This window comes from Mirounga leonina, unplaced genomic scaffold (genome assembly GCF_011800145.1).
Source record: "Mirounga leonina isolate KUSES-001 unplaced genomic scaffold, KU_Mleo_1.0 Mir_154, whole genome shotgun sequence".
Classification (NCBI taxonomy): Eukaryota; Metazoa; Chordata; class Mammalia; order Carnivora; family Phocidae; genus Mirounga; species Mirounga leonina.
In genome coordinates this window covers 25,050,223-25,067,326 of record NW_023270389.1, presented here as the reverse complement: position 1 = coordinate 25,067,326, position 17,104 = coordinate 25,050,223, and positions in this window count along the sequence as shown.

Below are 17,104 nucleotides of genomic sequence, written 5' to 3'. Positions count from 1 at the left end.
GCGCCCTATTTTTGTTTTTTGTTTTTGTTTTTGTTTTTTGTTTTTTTTTAAAGATTTTATTTATTTGACAGAGAGAGAGACAGCTAGAGAGGGAACACAAATAGGGGGAATGGGAGAGGGAGAAGCAGGCTCCCCGCCGAGCAAGGAACCCAATGCGGGGCTCAATCCCAGAACCCTGGGATCATGACCTGAGCCGAAGGCAGACGCTTAAAGACTGAGCCACACAGGCATCCCCCTATTTTTGTTTTTTAAGATTGTATTTATTTGACAGAGAGAGACACAGCGAGAGAGGGAACACAAGCAGGGGGAGTGGGAGAGGGAGAAGCAGGCCTCCCACAGAGCAGGGAGCCCGATGCAGGGCTCTATCCCAGGACCCCAGGATCACAACCTGAGCTGAAGGCAAATGCTTAACGACTGAGCCATCCAGGCACCCGAAAAAACTTATTTCTTGGCTAGGTTGACTAAAAGTCACTAAAGACTTTTACAGATCTCCCTAAATTAAGCCAACTGATACTTACCTCTTCTCCAGGTAAAAATCAGGAATTCTCTGAGTGGAACACCTCCCAAGTCAGCCAGGATACACTCCGGCAGCTAGTTCAAATCATAGGAAATATGGTAAGGGCCAGGAGATTTTTGTCACATTTCAAGGATTTAACCCAGTAGTTCTCAACCTGAGCTGCACATTGCAATTTCTGGGGCACCTGAGAATAATACAAATGCCTGAGTCCCACACCCAGAGATTCTGCACCTAGAGCATTCCTAGGCACTGATATATTTAAAAGATTCTTAGTGATTCTCATGTTCAGACAAGGTTGAGAACCGTTTCCATAATACAAGACTGGGGGTGCCACCCAAATTATTGGCCTAGTCAGGGAACGAAGACTTTCTGAGAAAACGTACTCATGTACTCATGACCACCATCTGTGCTTACTATCAGCGATTACAGACTTCAAAGACCATGGGAGCTAAGAAACAAAGCATGAAAGAGACAGTAACGTCAACATAGCTCTCAGTTCTGGCCAGAAGGACTGGAAGGAAAGAAATAGATATATGTATATATGTATCTATGACATTCCCTTGAAGATACTCTCGAACAATGGGGAAAAGGCACACACAGAAGGTTATTCGTTGCAGTATTATTTGTAATTGCAATATTTTGGAAACAATCTAAGTGTTTGTACATTTATGGTACAATACACAATGGCATACTCAGCAGCTGTTAGAAAAAATGAGGAAGAACTGTGAATTGATGGAAAGTGGTTGCCAAGACATATTTCTAAGTGAAAAATGCAAAGCACAAATGCCGCCCTAAGAAAGAAGGGTATATAAGAAGATATGCTGCATTTGTCTGTTTGTGCAAAAGAAACACAGTACAGGAAAGATAAACCAGAAACTAAGGAGATTGGTTTCCTGTAGGGGATAGGTGGGAAAAAGATGCAAAGGGGGGTAAATGAGAATGGGGTAGCAGGAGTGAGGAGGTAGTGATACTCAGAGTATATATTTGTGTAGCTCTGACTCTTAGAACAATGGTAGTGTTACCCATACCCCCAAAATAAAGAAATAACTAAAACCAACTGGGACGTGGAGAGAGCCCAAATGGAATAAAAAATACTAAGTGAACCTACTGTAAGTTAAAAACATAGCCACACTAAAAAGGATGGGAAGAACTAACATGAGCCCTCGGTTGGATATCACAAGCCTAGAGACAAAAAAAAAGAACTGCAGAAAACACTTGCATTAGCTAAACATTAGTAATTGTTGCACAAAGGGCTATTGAAGAGTGCAAAAATGAGTGGGCAGAAGTTTGAAGAGAAGCAGAATTTGCATAGTCTCAGAATATCTCCTGCAAGATATCTATTAACTACAAAGGGAAAGATAGTAGTTCTACAGTGCAAAATCTAGCAGAAGCCACCTGATCCCTTGGTCCAGTGATAAAGGTCAACATCACCAGTAACAAGACAAAGAAAATCATGAACCTGATACAATGCACTGAGGACACAATGTTACCCATAACATTCAGCTTAATCATAAGAAAACGTCAGACAAACCCAAATTGCGGGACATTTGACAAAATAACTGATCGGTCTCTTCAAAAAAATCAAAGTCATGAAAGACAAAGTCAAAGGAGCTTTTACAGACTGCATGAGACTAAGGAGAAATAACTACATGCCATGTGGGATCTGGTCAGGAGCCTAGAACAAGAAAAAGTCATGAGCAAAAAAGCTGGTAAAATTCAAGAAAGGTCTTTAGTTAGTAGTATTGTACCAAAGTTAATTTTTTTGGTTCTGACAATTGTACTATAGTTATGTAAGATGTTAACATTAGGGGAAGATGCGGGAGGGATGTATGAAAACTCTCAAGACTATATTTGCACCTTTTCTGTAAGTCTAAAATAGTTCAAGGTAAAAAGATGGGGGGCTTTTTTGGTAAAAAAAAGGTTTGTTTTTTTTTAAAAAAAGGACATTAACTCCTTCATCAACTCTTATGAGGATGACTGACCCAAGTCAAATGCACACTTTGTACAACCGTCCAGATCATTGCCTCATAATAGAAAGGAAGAGACAGAAGACTTAAAAATCCAACTTATTCACACTCAAGCCATCCCACATAAAGTTACTGGATCTGGGAAGGAGATAAAGAAGTGGCGGGGGGCGGGGGGGAGGTGGAAAACATAACCCTTAGTCTAAGTTATGAATTCCAAAAACAAGAATCCCTCGTTCCAAGTCTTGACATATGGGGTCTAGAAATTCATTTTGGAGGCTCTTCCTCCAGGTCCAGAGCATGGAGCAGCCTCTTGGCACGAGACCTGTGCAGGCGTCCAGGGCCCTACACTTGGAAGGGTCTCACCCTTGGTTTAGTGTTCTGCTATTGCAATCTTGAAATCCTTAATAATCTTTGAACAAGGGAGCCCTGTATTTTCATTTTGCACAGGGCCCCACAAATTAGGTAGCTAGTTCAGTCTGCCTCCACTTGTCAACCATAATTTAGCAGAAAGAGAAGCCTCATTCACATGGTGCACCCTGTCCCCCCAGGCCACAGTTGATTGCTCTGGGATAAGCCCCTGACCCAAGATGAACCCAATTAGATTCCTTCCCAAGAATTTGGAATGTGGACTAAGTGGCCCCCATAGTCTGGCACATCTGTTGAAGAGAACAGATATGAATGAGAGGGCTACTGGCGTCCAACAAATGGAAACCATGGTAGTTGGCTTCAGATTGCACAATAAAGCAGAGGTTCAGAAGCAAATCAAAGATAATACTTTCTGCACCCAATTTGTTCCCAAGAACATACTGCATTAACATCCTCTCATTCTGTTAAATATCCTTGGAACTTTATAAAAGATAACCTTTTTTGCTTGTGCTATTCCAAAACATGTTCTGTTGAGTACAAAAGTCCTAACTCATTCCAATCCCCAACAAGGCAGAATGCTCAAACCCCATTTCTGTTGGAAGGGAATAGGGAAGGGAGTATCATTTCAAACTGAAAAGATTTACAAAACCATTTCTAAAACCAAAACAACCATTCAAAGTTGCTTTAAATAAAGAAAACCCACAGTTGCTCCTTGTCAAAAACAAAGGAAAATATTGCATAAAGGAAAAAGCAACAACAAAAAAAATTATATAAAGACAACATATTGGTTTCTTCTCAATTCTCTGAGTCTCCAATCCAATGTAGTCATTTCAATCGTCTTTACTGGACTGGATGCTAATATACTTGATGAAGTTCAAATTCAAGCCCTTTAAAAAAAAAATTAGATAAAACACCTGATGAGGTTTTCAGTGTAGCTTTTCCCCCTCATTTACATATTTTTCCTTCTATACCCCCTATTTTTACCTTTTTTCTTTTTTTAAAAGATTTTATTTATTTATTTATTTTAGAGATAGAGCATGAGTGGGGGAGGGGGGCAGAGAGAGAGAGGGAGAATCCTAAGTAGACTCCCCACTGAGTCTGAAGCCCCAACACAGGGCTTGATACGGGGCTTGATCTCACAACCCTGAGAGATCTTGATCTGAGCCAAAATCAAGAGTCAAACACTTAACCAACTGAGCCACCCGGGCACCCCTTACCTTTTTTCTTTTTTACAGAAAACTTACATAACTTGTTATACAAGTCAGACTTCAAGCTATGGGCACTTCAAGGAAAGAGAACTGTTCTGTTTGGCAATAAATCTGTATAGGGGGAAGGAAGAAGAGTTTATTCTCCAATGTCTCCCAACCTCAGTGACCTATAAACAGAATCTGAGGTCTACCTCATCCCAGGCCAGAATCCAAATACTGAGAGTGTTCATCTGCTAGGGGGTGTGGAAACTTCTGATGTAGTGCTCCCAGAAACTGGGAGGTTCTCTTGTAGAGGCTTATTCATCCAAAGAACCTCAAAAGGGTTCACGTCCAGAATATATAAAGAAATACGGGGGTACCTGGGTGGCTCAGTCATTTAAGCATTCGACTCTTGATTTTGGCTCAGGTCATGATCTCAGGGTCTTGAGATTGGTCTATATAGTTTTCTTAGGATCTTTATCAGGTTTTGCTATTGATATCACATTAGCATCATAAAATGAGTTGAAAAGTTAGTAATTCTTTTTTTTATTCCTACTTTAGTTTTTTTAAGTAAAAAATGAATGTCTTTATTTTTTAATACACTTTATTTTTTAGAGCAGTTTTAGGTTGACGGCAGTATTGAGCAGAAGGTACAGAGATTTCCCATACATCACCTGCCCCCACACATGCATAAACCTCCCATTATCAACATCTCCCACCAGAGTAGTACTCCTGTTACCTTTGATGAACATACAACAAATGACACATCATTATCACCCAAAGTCCTTAGTTTACATTAGGGTTCACACTTGCTATTGTAGATTTTATGGGTTTTGACAAATATATGACATATATCCACCATTATAGTGTCATACAGTGTAATTTTACTGCCCTAAAAATCCTTGTGGGCTCTGCCAACTTATCCTGCCCTACCCGCAACTGCTGGCCTCCAGTGATCCTTACATGATCTCCATAGGTTTTTTTGCCTTTTCGAGACCATGGTATAGTTGGACTCATACAATATGTAGCCTCTTCAGATTGACTTCTTTTACTTAGCGATATGCATTTTGTTAATAATTCTTTTAAGATTTTATTTATTTATTTGACAGAGAGAGAGGTAGCAAGAGCAGGAACACAAACAGGGGGAGTGGGAGAGGGAGATGCAGGCTTCCCGCAGAGCAGGGAGCCCGATGCGGGGCTCGATCCCAGGACCCTAGGATCATGACCTGAGCCAAAGGCAGACGCTTAATGACTGAGCCACCCAGGTGCCCCAGCAATGTGCATTTAAGTTTCCTCGATGTCTTTCCATGGCTTGACAGCTTATTTCTTTTTAGCATCAAATAATATTCCATTGTCTGGATGTACCAGACAATGTTTATTTATCCATTCATCTACTGAAGGATATCTTGGTTGCTTCTAAGTTTGTCAATTAGGAATAAAGCTGCCAAAAACATCCATGTGCAGGTTTTTGTGTGGACACACTTTTCACTTCCTTTAGATAAATACCAAGAAGTATGATCACTTGTTTGTGTGGTAAGAATATGTTTAGTTTTCTAAGAAACCATCAAACTCTCTTCCAACGTGACTGTACCAGTTTGCATTCCCAGCAACAATGAAAAGTTCCTGTTGCTACATCCTCATCAACATAAGGTGTTGTCAGTTTTCTGGATTTTGGCCATTCCAATAGGTGTATAGTGGTATCTCTTGTTTTAATTTGCATTTTGCTGGTGACATATGATGTGGGGCATATTTTCATATGCTTATCTGCCATCTTTGTATCTTCTTTGGTGAGGTGTCTGTTTAGATCTTCTGCCCATTTTTTAATCAGGTCATTTTCTATTTCTTGAGTGTTAGGAGTTCTTTGTATATTTTGGATAACTGTCCTTTACCAGATATGTCTTTTGCAAACATTTCCTCCCAGTCTGTGACTTATGTTTTCATTCTTTTAACAGTGTCTTTCACAGAACAGACCATTCTAATTTTGATGAAGTCCAGTTTATCAATTCTTTCTTTCATAGATCCTGCCTAGAGTTGTATCTAAAAGTTATTACTCTGTGCAAGGTCATCTGCATTTTTCCTATTTTAACTTCTAAAAACTTTGTAGTTTTGCATTTTATATTTAGTTTCTTTATTTATTAATTAGAGAGAGTGGGGGAAGGGGCAGGGAGAGGGACAGGCAGACTCTGTCCTGAGCGCGGAGCCCAACGTGGTGCTGGATCCCACAACCCTGAGATCATGACCTGAGCCCAAATCAGGAGTCAGCTGCTTAACTGACTGAGCCACCCAGGCACCCCACATTTAGTTTTGTGATCCATTTTAGGTTAACTTTTGTGAAAGGTGTAAGTTCTGTGTCTAGATTCATTTTCACTCAAGTAAGTTCTATGCCCAACGTGGGGCTTGAACTCAAGACCCCAAGGTCAGGAGTTGCATGCTCTACTGACTGAGCCAGCCAGGTGCCCCTAGATTCAGGTTTTTTTACAGGTGGATGTCCAGTTACTGCAGTACCATTTGTTGAAAAGATAATCTTCCTCCACTGTACTAACTTTGCTCCTTTGTCAAAGATCAGTGGACTGTATTTAGGTGGGTCTATTTATTCTTTCACCAATACCACACTGTCTTAATTAGTGTAGCTTTATAGTAAGTCACATAATGTCAATCCTCTGACTTTGTTCTTTTCCTTCAACATTGTGTTGGCTATTCTGGGTCTTTTGCCTCTCCATATATTAACATTAGAGTCAATTTCTTGCTACCCACAAAATAACTTACTGGGATTTTGATTGGGATTGCATTGAAACTATAAAGCAAGTTGGGAAGAACTGATCATGACAATAATGAGTCTTCTTATCCATCAGTATGGAATATCTCTCCATTTATTTAGTTCTTTGATTTCTTTCATCGGAGTTTTGTAGTGTTCCTCACATAGATCTTAGACATTTCTGTTAGATTTATACCAAAGTACTTCATTTTGGGGGTGCTAATGTAAATTGTATTGTGTTTTTTTAATTTCAAATTCTACTTATTTCTTGCTAATATATAGGAAGGCAATTGACTTTTGATATTCACCTTGTTTCCTGCAACCTTGCTATAATCACTCACTAGTTCCAGGAAGCTTTTGGCAATTCTTTCAGATTCTATACATAGACAATCAGGTCATCTGCAGACAAAGACAGCTTTATTTCTTCCTTCCCAGTGAGTATGCTTTTTATTTCCTATTCTTCCCTTACTGCACTGGTTAGGACTTCCAGTACAATGTTGAAAGGAGTGGTGATAGAGGACATCCTTGCCTTGTTCCTGATCTTAATAGAAAAGCTTCTAGTTTCTCATTATTAAGAATGATATTAGGAGCACCTGGGTGGCTTAGTTGGTTGAGCTTCTGCTTTTGGCTGAGGTCATGATCCCAGGGTCCTCGAAGGGAACTGCGAACTGCATTCGGCTCCCTGCTCAGTGGGGAGCCTGCTTCTCCCTCTGCCTCTGCCCCTTCTCTCTTCTTAATTAGCTTAGCTGAAGGCTTATCAACTTTAGTGATATTTTCAAAGAACCAGTTTTTGGTTTTGTTGATCTCCTGTTTTCAATGTGAGTGACTTATGATGTAATATGAATTTTTATTATTTCTTTTCTTCTGCTTACTTTGGATTTGATCTTGTGGAGTTTTTCTTAGAAAATATATTATAAATCCTAAGGAGTGATTGTGGAAGCAGCTGAAACATCAGCAGTGTTCCTGTTCTCAGGCTGTTGAACGCAATGTCCCCGTAGGAGCAGGATCCCATGATCCCCATGGGCAGGGCATAAGTTAGGAGCTATGAAAGAATGTAACCCTCAGTCTCCCCTTTCTGCACCTGGCGATTGCCAGCCACTCCTCATCCCATGAATGACTCCCACTCAACATCCCACTCCTCCCTTATCCCATGAATGACTCCCTGCATGCCTACGCAGAGGGGAAAATGCAAGCCTGCTTCATTTGCCATCCCTTTGTACTCCTTTCCCACGCTTGGAGGCATCTGTCCTTGCTTTTCTGATAAAAAATAAAACAAAAGCTATGTGTGGGGTTCAGCTGCTGCAACTCTCCCTTGCGGAGGCCACCCTGCAGAGCCGTTCGGACTGGTGTCAGAACTTTACTTCAGTGCGCAGTGACAGATCTGCTCTTCTTTTTCTAGTTTTTCTTAAGGTGGAAGCTTAGATGATTGGTTTTAGAGCTTTTTTCTTTTCTAATATATGCATTCAGGGGCATTTGGGAAGCATCTGACTCTTGACTTTGTCTCAGATCATGATCTCAGGGTCATGGGATCAAGCCCCACATCGGGCTCCGCACTGGGCTTGGAGCCTGCTTAAGATTCTGTCTCTCCCTTCCTCCCTTCTTCCCTTCTTCCCTTCTTCCCTCTCTCCCTCTCTCTCTCAATAAATAAATAAAATAATACATGCATTCAGTGCTATGAATTTCCCTCTAAGTACTGGTATATTAGTCAGGGTTCTCCAGAGAAATGGACTATGTGTGTGTGTGTGTGTGTGTGTATGGAATATATATGAGAGATTTATTCTAGGAATTGGCTCATGTGATTATGAAGGCTAAGAAGTCCCATATGATGCCTTCTGCAAGCTGGAGAACCAGGAAAACTGGTGGTGTAATTCAGTCTGGGTCCAAAGGCCTGAGAACCAGGTGGGACTGATAGTGTAAGTCCTGGTTCAAAGCTAAAGGCCTGAGAACCAGGAGTTCCAGTCCAAGGTCAGGAGAAAGGGATGTCCCAGCCCAAACAGAGAAAGTAAATTTATCCTTCCTCTGCCCTCAGTGGATTAGATGATACTCACCCATACTGGGGAGGGTTGTTCACTTCACTCAGTTCACCAATTCAAATGCTAATTTATTCCAGAAACACCAGCCTCAAGAGCTCAGTGGTGGGGTGCCTGGGTGGCTCAGTTGGCTAAACGGTTAAACGGGTAAACGTCTGCCTTCAGCTCAGGTCATGATCCCAGGGTCCTGGGATTGAGCCCCGCGTCGGGCTCCCTGCTCAGCGGGGAGCCTGCTTCTCCCTCTGCCTGCCACTCCCCTTGCTTGTGCTCTCTTTCTCTGTCAAATAAATAAATAAAATCTTTAAATCTTCTACCTCCTTGGGCCAGGACTTACCTTCTAAAATTTAATCTCTTACCTCCCCCAGCTCAACAGACCCACCAAAGACAAATGGAAACCTTCTCAAGCTGCCCAGAGCCCTCATTCTCTGCTCTGCCAGACCCTTCTTTTCCTGCTGTCGTGGCTCTTCTGGATCCAGCCTGTGGTATTGTCCAGCCAAAGGTCCTCCTCCTCGGGTCAGGGGATGGAGAAGTTACCTGTCAAACAAACCCCAGCCCAGCTGGTGACCCCCGCACCTCAACTCCACAACTTGTGAGCACCTGGCAGCATCCTCAGGCTGCCTGTCTGTTCACCTGCCCTGGCCTTCATCCCTCACCTCAGTTTCTGGTTCAGCAAGCTCTTCTTCCAAAGCTCTTCTTGTATCTCAGGCCACAGACTCCTCCTTCGTGCCTGAAATTGTATGGGGATGCCGTACCTGAGACTGCCAGACCCCACAGCTGGAAGGGAAATAAAGAAACCCGTCGGCCAGCCTGCTCTTCAACTCAGAGGGCCAATGGGAGCCATAATTATGAAAGGAGAACCAGCCTGGGGATCAGGAGACATGGGTGTTAGTGTTGTCCTACCCGCCAACTAGCTGTGCGACATCCTTACTTCTCTGCATCTCCATGTTCTTTGCTGTCACAGAAGAGCTTAGATGGGATGCTTTTTTTTTTTTTTAAAGATTTATTTATTTATTGGAAAGAGAGAGAGAGAGGGGGTGTGAGCGAGCAGAGAGGGGGGCAGAGGGAGAGAATCTTTCAAGCAGACTCCATGCTGAGCAGAGCCTGATGCGGGCTCAGTCCCACAGTCCACGAGATCATGACCTGAGCCGAAACCAAGAGTTGGATGCTTAACCGACTGAGCCACCCAGACACCCCTAAATGGGATGCTTTAAGTGGTCTTCCCAACTCCACTTCTGTCTCTGAAAGCCTCCTGAGCTGCTGCCCAGGGCTCAGGTGTCTCAGGAGAGAAAAAGGTAACAGCAGGAATATTTATCGCAGCTTCTCATTCTATTTACTAGGTCTTCCCGAGGCCACATGATGAAGTATGTCCCGAGTTGGTGAGGGCGCTAGAAGATGGAGGGGGAGAAAGTGCAAGTCTGGGGCGGAAGAATGCAGGCTCTAAGATCTGCCTCTGGTTCCAGTCCTGGGGCCAGAGACATGGGCTGTGCCCTCTCTTGGGTAAAACAAGCCGAGACCTTGGATTTCCTCCCTGCAGCCTCAAGGTGGGACAGGTGGGAAGTGTTGTCTGCGGCCTACAGCTCTCGGCGGCCGGCGGAGGCCTGCTTGGCCACTTCCTACGCTTCAGACGCCCCTGGGCTCCCTCATGCTTCCTTCACTCCTCACTGCTGATCCAAGGAGGCCCGAGGGCTCCCCGCTACTTCTTGCGCACGGGTCTCTGCCTCGGAGTCTGTGGCTCAGGAACCCGAGCTCTGGGAACGTGACACGTGGCCTGCAGGGTCCTTCGCCCTCGGGCCCCTGCCACTCTTTCCGGTCTTCTTTCTCTCCAGGGCCGCCTTGCCCGCTACCCCTCGGCCTCACCAAACTCTCAGCTCCCCAGACACCAAGTGCCCTCTTGAGCTCTGTGTGACTCCGTGCACGATGTTTCCACATAATTTGTTCAACACGCATTCATCATGCTACGGTGTCAACCACAGGAAAGAGAGGGCACACTCGAAACGGGGAACTGAGGAAAGGTGAGGGAAGGGCCGTCGAAAGGGCGGAAGCAGGGCGATGGGTGGCCGGCAAGGCGGCCAAGACTCCTAGCCCTGGAAGCCGGGAGCGCGATGGGTAAAGGGAGGGGCGGCGCGTGGAGGGTGCGGGGCGCGGGCTCAGGGCTCGGGGCGCGGGGCCGGCTCAGTCACCGGAGCGCGCCGCACCTGATCTCCCGGTCTGAGTGCGAGCCCCACGCTGCGGGGAGAGATTCCTTGAAAACAAGAAAATCTTAAAAAAAAAAAAAAAAAAGAGCTGTAGTTCAGACAGGAGCGCCATCAGACAGGAGCTCTGACCTTCAGGGGGAAGGCAGCCGTTGCTGAAGGTGAGCTAGGGTGAAAAATTCTGCAGCCTTTCTCCCGCCACCCTCCAAACTCCCACGAGAGCAACGGAAGCCCACTGGAAGCGCAGAGCAAAAGATCAGGTGCACAGAGGCCCGGGAGCTGACCGGAGAGGGGAAACAGTGGGTGTGGAGGGGCAAAGAGAGCACTCAGCGGGGCCCTGCTGTGTGCCAGACATGCGGCAAAACAGAAGAGCATTTGCCGTCCTTCCGTTTCCAGTCTCAAAGAGGACACTGGACTCGCATCAATAAATCATAAAAAAGTAATGAATATACCCAGTACTTTCAGGAACACATAAAACACTTACAAAAATTTACCACGAGCTAGCCCGCAGAGCAAGTTCCAACAAATTTCTAAAAACTGGCATCATACAGACCGTTCTCTGCCCACAATGTCGTTGTTATAAGTCATTAACAAAAACACAAAGAAATTCTTCCTCACAGTTGGAAATTTAAAAACATACCCACGTAAAACTCAGAGCAGAGAAGAAATAGTAACAGCAAACAGAAAACCCTGAAACTGAACCATAACAAACATGTTTCATAGTAAAACGTAGGGGTTGCAGCAACAGTTATAATTCAAGGGAAATTTGAAACATCAGCATTTGTGTGAGGAAGGAAGAAAATTGAAAATTCATGAGCTAGGGCGCCTGGGTGGCTCAGTTGGTTAAGCGACTGCCTTCGGCTCAGGTCATGATCCTGGAGTCCAGGGATCGAGTCCCGCATCGGGCTGCCTGCTCGGCAGGGAGTCTGCTTCTGCCTCTGACCCTCCCCCCTCTCATGTGCTCTCTCTCTCTCATTCTCTGTCTCAAATAAATAAAATCTTTTTTTTTTAAAGATTTATTTATTTATTTATTTGAGAGAGAGAATGAGAGAGAGCAAGCACACGAGAGGGGGGAGGGTCAGAGGGAGAAGCAGGCTCCCTGCCGAGCAGGGAGCCCCATGCGGGACTCGATCCAGAGACTCCAGGATCATGACCTGAGCCGAAGGCAGTCGCTTAACCAACTGAGCCACCCAGGCGCCCTCAAATAAATAAAATCTTAAAAAAAAAAAAAAAATTCATGAGCTAAATATCCAACTTAAGAAGATGGGGCAGGGGCCCTAGGTAGCTCGGTTGAGCGTCTGCCTTCAGCTCAGGTCATGATCCCAGGGTCCTGGGATCGAGTCCCTCTTCCTCGTAGGGCTCCCCACTGAGTGGGGAGTCTGCTTCTCCCTCCCCCTCTGCCCCTCCCTCCACTCGTGATTTCCCTCTTTCTCAAATAAATAAATACAAATAAAAACTTTAAAAAAGATGGGGGAAAACAGTGGACTATGGAACTCGCCCTTAAAGGGAGAACCAAGATGATAAGTAAGACAGAAGGAATTAGTGGGCTAGGAAACAGAGGTGCAGTTAGAGAAGCAAGCAAACCAAAAGTGGGTTCTCTGAAAAAGGGGCCCCGTCGCAGTACATTCACATATTAGAATGATCTCTCGCGGTGAGAACAAACTGCAGTGACAGCCAATTAGCTTGGATAAAAGCCAGACATAATGATTGAAGAGAAAAGAACTATAGAAGATGAAGTACAAGTAACACCATTTTTTAAAAAGATTTTATTTGAGAGAGAGCATGAGTGGAGGCAGGGGGCAGAGGGAGAGGGAGAAGCAGGCTCCGCACTGAGCAAGGAGCCCGATGCAGGATCGATCCCACCATGACCTGAGCCGAAGGCAGACGCTTAACCGACTGAGCCACCCAAGTGCCCCGGTAATACCATTTTTAAAGCTCAAGAACATGCAAACCAAAATTATATATTGTTCAAAATGCATGTATATTTGGAAAAGCTTTTTGTTTTTTGAGCAAGAGAATGACAAGCACAACAGTAACCATGGAGCAGGAGAGAGACACAGGGCTGGCGTCTGGAAGAGCACACAGGGGCTTCAATACTGTGGTAAGTTCACATGGTTTTAAAATTATCATGGTTCATAGCTTGCAAGGATGTTATGTATATATTTTTAGCAGGTATCAAATAGAAAGTAATAGTTTTTAGAAATTGTGAGCAAATCCTGCTCACTAAGAGGTCTCCGACTAAGCATTGTTTCTGCACATTCCCAGCTTGGATCTCAGAGCCTGAGGCTTCACATTGAGCCTGGCGTTGGCCCATCCTTCTACCTTTTCAACTCCTGGATTCTACATAGAGAAAGGCTGTCACTTAGCATATTCTTAGATGCTTGAGCATCTTTAGGATTGATCTCCTTGGGACGCCCTGCTGAGACAAGGAAGGGAGAAGAAAGGAAAGAGAAGCCAAGGGGTCTTCTCTTTGTCCTTCCCAGAGCCCCAGCCATGAGCCCTCCATGCTTGGGCTCCAATCTGTACATCTACTTTCACCGCCTTGCCTCCCAGTAGTGCCAGAAGGGAGGGGGTGGATGCTGAGCAGCTCAAGAGGTGAACTATAGTGGACATACGTCATCTGAGCCTGCCCTGAACATAGGTCCCTTTTCTAACAGTTCTTTGATTTCCTTTCAGGAATTACATCTCCTCCACTGAATGCGGTTTTGACGGGCAGACAGGTCTAGATGCCTGCCTCCCACCACGGAATCTGGAGGGGGCAGAGCCTTCCAGCTGTGAGCCAATACAGCTACGAGATGGGCCTGGGACTTGTGCTGGGTCAAGTGAGAAAATTCTCCCTGACTGTCGCCTCATGAGGGAGGGAAGAGGACTCTTCACAGCCACAGTGAAGCCCTTGGCAGCTGCCTGCAGATCTACCGAGGTTCCTACCCACTGGTCTGTGGGCCTGTAATATCTTTCCAATACCTATTTCTTTTCTCTTGAATTAGCCATCCCACTTATTTTCTTACATTGCAAGAAAAATAGATGTTCACAGCAGATGAACAAAAGAATAACAGAAATGCAATACATTGAAGTTGGAGTTCTCTCCCCAGGAAAACCCACTGTTATTCATTTGTTATGTATCCTTACAAACCTTTCTCTAGCCATATACAGAGAGAGAGACTAGATCTCTAGAGAATTTGGGGTTATGGGAGATGGGAGGGATTATTACCCCAAAAAGGGATCATATGAAATATATTCTTATTTATTCTTTCCCTCAGTGATCTAGTATAAACATTCTTGTCAGTACATAGCAATCTGTGTCATTCCTTTTAATGGCTGCATAGTATTCCATTGGGTGAGCACAATTTAATCCTTATCTGTTGCCAGACATGAACATTGCCTCCAACTTTCTAGTATTACAAATAATGATGCAGTAAATATCCTTATACTTACATAATTTTGTATAACTGTGAAAATACCTCTGTAGGTAAGGACTGCATAGAAATCATTTCAGGAGCAAAGGATATACGCATTTAAAATTTTCATAAAAGACACTGCTAAATTGTCCTTCTGCAGTTACACCCACTTCCCAACAACATAGGGAAGTGCTCACCCCCTGCTCACCCCCCAGTTATGAATAGTTTAATATATTTAGTAATTCGATAGATGGAAATCTTTGTTTCTCATATGCATTTCCCTATTGATGAGGATGCACATCTTTTTCAAAAATGTATTAGCCAATTTGCTTGTAGATTTTTTTTCTTATTGCTTGATTTCCTTATGTATTAGAAATGTGAACATTTGGGGCGCCTGGGTGGCTCAGTCGTTAAGCGTCTGCCTTCGGCTCAGGTCATGAACCCAGGGTCCTGGGATCGAGCCCTGCATTGGCCTCCCTGCTCGGCGGGGAGTCTGCTTCTGCCTCTCCCACGGCCCCTGCTTGTGTTCCTGCTCTCGCTGTGTCTCTGTCAAATAAATAAATAAAATCTTTTTTTAAAAAAGTGAACCTTTTATCAGTTATATATTGCAATTATTCTCTCCAAATTAGTGATTTGTCTTAAATCTTGGTTTTGGTGTCTTTGGCTGCATATACATTCTTTATAATTTTTAAGATTTATTTATTTTAATTTTTTTTAAAGATATTTTTTATTTATTTATTTGACAGAGAGAGAGCACAAGTAGGCAGAGTGGCAGGCAGAGGGAGAGGGAGAAGCAGGCTCTCCGCTGAGCAGGGAGCCCGATGCGGGGCTCGATCCCAGGACCCTGGGATCATGACCTGAGCTGAAGGCAGCTGCTTTACCAACTGAGCCACCCAGGTGCCCCAAGATTTATTTATTTTAGAGAGAGAGGGGGGAAGCAGGGGGGAGGGGCAGAGGCATAGGAAGAGAAAGTCTTAAGCAAACTCCTTGTTGAGTGCAGAGCCCAAAACGGGGCTCAATCTCACAACCCTGAGATCATGACCCGAGCTGAAACCAAGTCGGACACTCAACTGACTGCGCCACGTAGGCACCCCTACATTCTTTGTAATTTCTATAATTTTTTTCTTTATGGCTTTTGGGTTCCTGACCACACTCAAGAAAGTTCTCCCTGTCCCCAAACTCTCCATGAACACACTGACACGCATTTTCCCCCAGAGGCAGCATGTCGTAATGGTTAGTTGTAGAAGTGGAAATTCTGGAGCTAGCTGCACTTCTTAGGTTCAGATCCTAGCTCTGGCTAATCTCTCTGTGCCTTCATTTTCTCATCGGTAACATGGGGTTGTGGTGGTGGGGATTAATGAGTGAATATATGGAAAGCATTTAGAATAGCGCCTAGCAGATAGAAAAACTCCTTCCTTTATAGTTGTTGCTTTGTTTTGTTTTTACATTTAGATTTTCACCTTTTCTGTTGCATGATCTTTTCCTCAGGTGGAGAGCCAATTTTATAAAATAGTCCGTTTTCCCACTGACTTGAAATGCTACCGTTAGAATAGACTGAGGAGCAGGTCATCCCGAGGAAGGCCCTACAAGGCTTGACCAGCGCGCAGCCCCCCATGATAACCGCACTTGCAAGGACGCTAGTCAGTGAGTACTTGGGGGCCTCCGTGGGATCCTGCTAAAGGCAGACGTTTTGAAGCTGAATTAATAATGTTCAGACACTCGGTGGCCTCTGCCCTCTGAGCCCCACCAAACACAGGACCGGGAAGGTCACCCTGGTTACCCTGCGCGGTTGCCTGCTGAGGGAGGTGTTCTTGGGAAAGCAGGCCCAGGCTAAAGGTGTTACCACCAGCTACGTTCTCCAAAGTCGTCCTGGTAAGAGAGGAAGTGAAGCGAACTGTCCCGCTGAACTTGACACGAGGAGAAGAGAGAACGTGCCTCCAGGACGGATGCATTTCGCTGTGAAGGGTGGCTGGAGCCGGTGGGAGGTGTCTCCGGGGGGAGAGGCTTCTGTACAGGAACCGTCTATGGTGGCGGGGCGGGCTGGGAACCGCCCGGGTTCCACTGCGGCTTTTCCTGGAAGACTCGGCACAAACACAGCAACTGTCTGGGGTGTGCTGCCCCCTCCTGGCCGAACGGGTGCTGCAGTCGGAGCACCTGCTGTTGTAGCAAAAAGCGAGGCCGCCACGCTGGCAGGATCCTGTAACTCAAAAAAACCACCCCTCACACCCCCTGTGCGAGAGCTCGGCAGGCTGCCTGCTGACCTTCCACGGTGGCGGTGACGGCCGGTGGTGGCCCTCGGCTGCGAGGGGCCGATGCTGGTGCCCGCCAGGCAATGCCGAGCAAGCGGATCCCAACAGTGGGGTGAGCCCAGGTAGAAAATGCAGTTGGGCCAGTATGTAGCTTCCATCGTCAGATTCTCTCACAGCGGAACAGAGAGTAGTCCGGCTCGTGCACGAGCTCCCAATGCGGCAAGTCCATGCTGAAGAGAAGCTGGGGGAAAGGGTGTGAATCCAGGAAAGGCTCTGAAAAATAAACTGCTCTCACCCTACTTGCCCCTCCCATCCTCCTGCCCCAGCCTCTGGTAGTGGTAATGTCAAGCACCCAGAGATCCGGAGCAGTCTGGGGGAGTACGGTGCTCCAGCATCCTTCTGACCCCAGGAGGGAAGGGAAACAAAGCCAAAGGGAGGTAAGC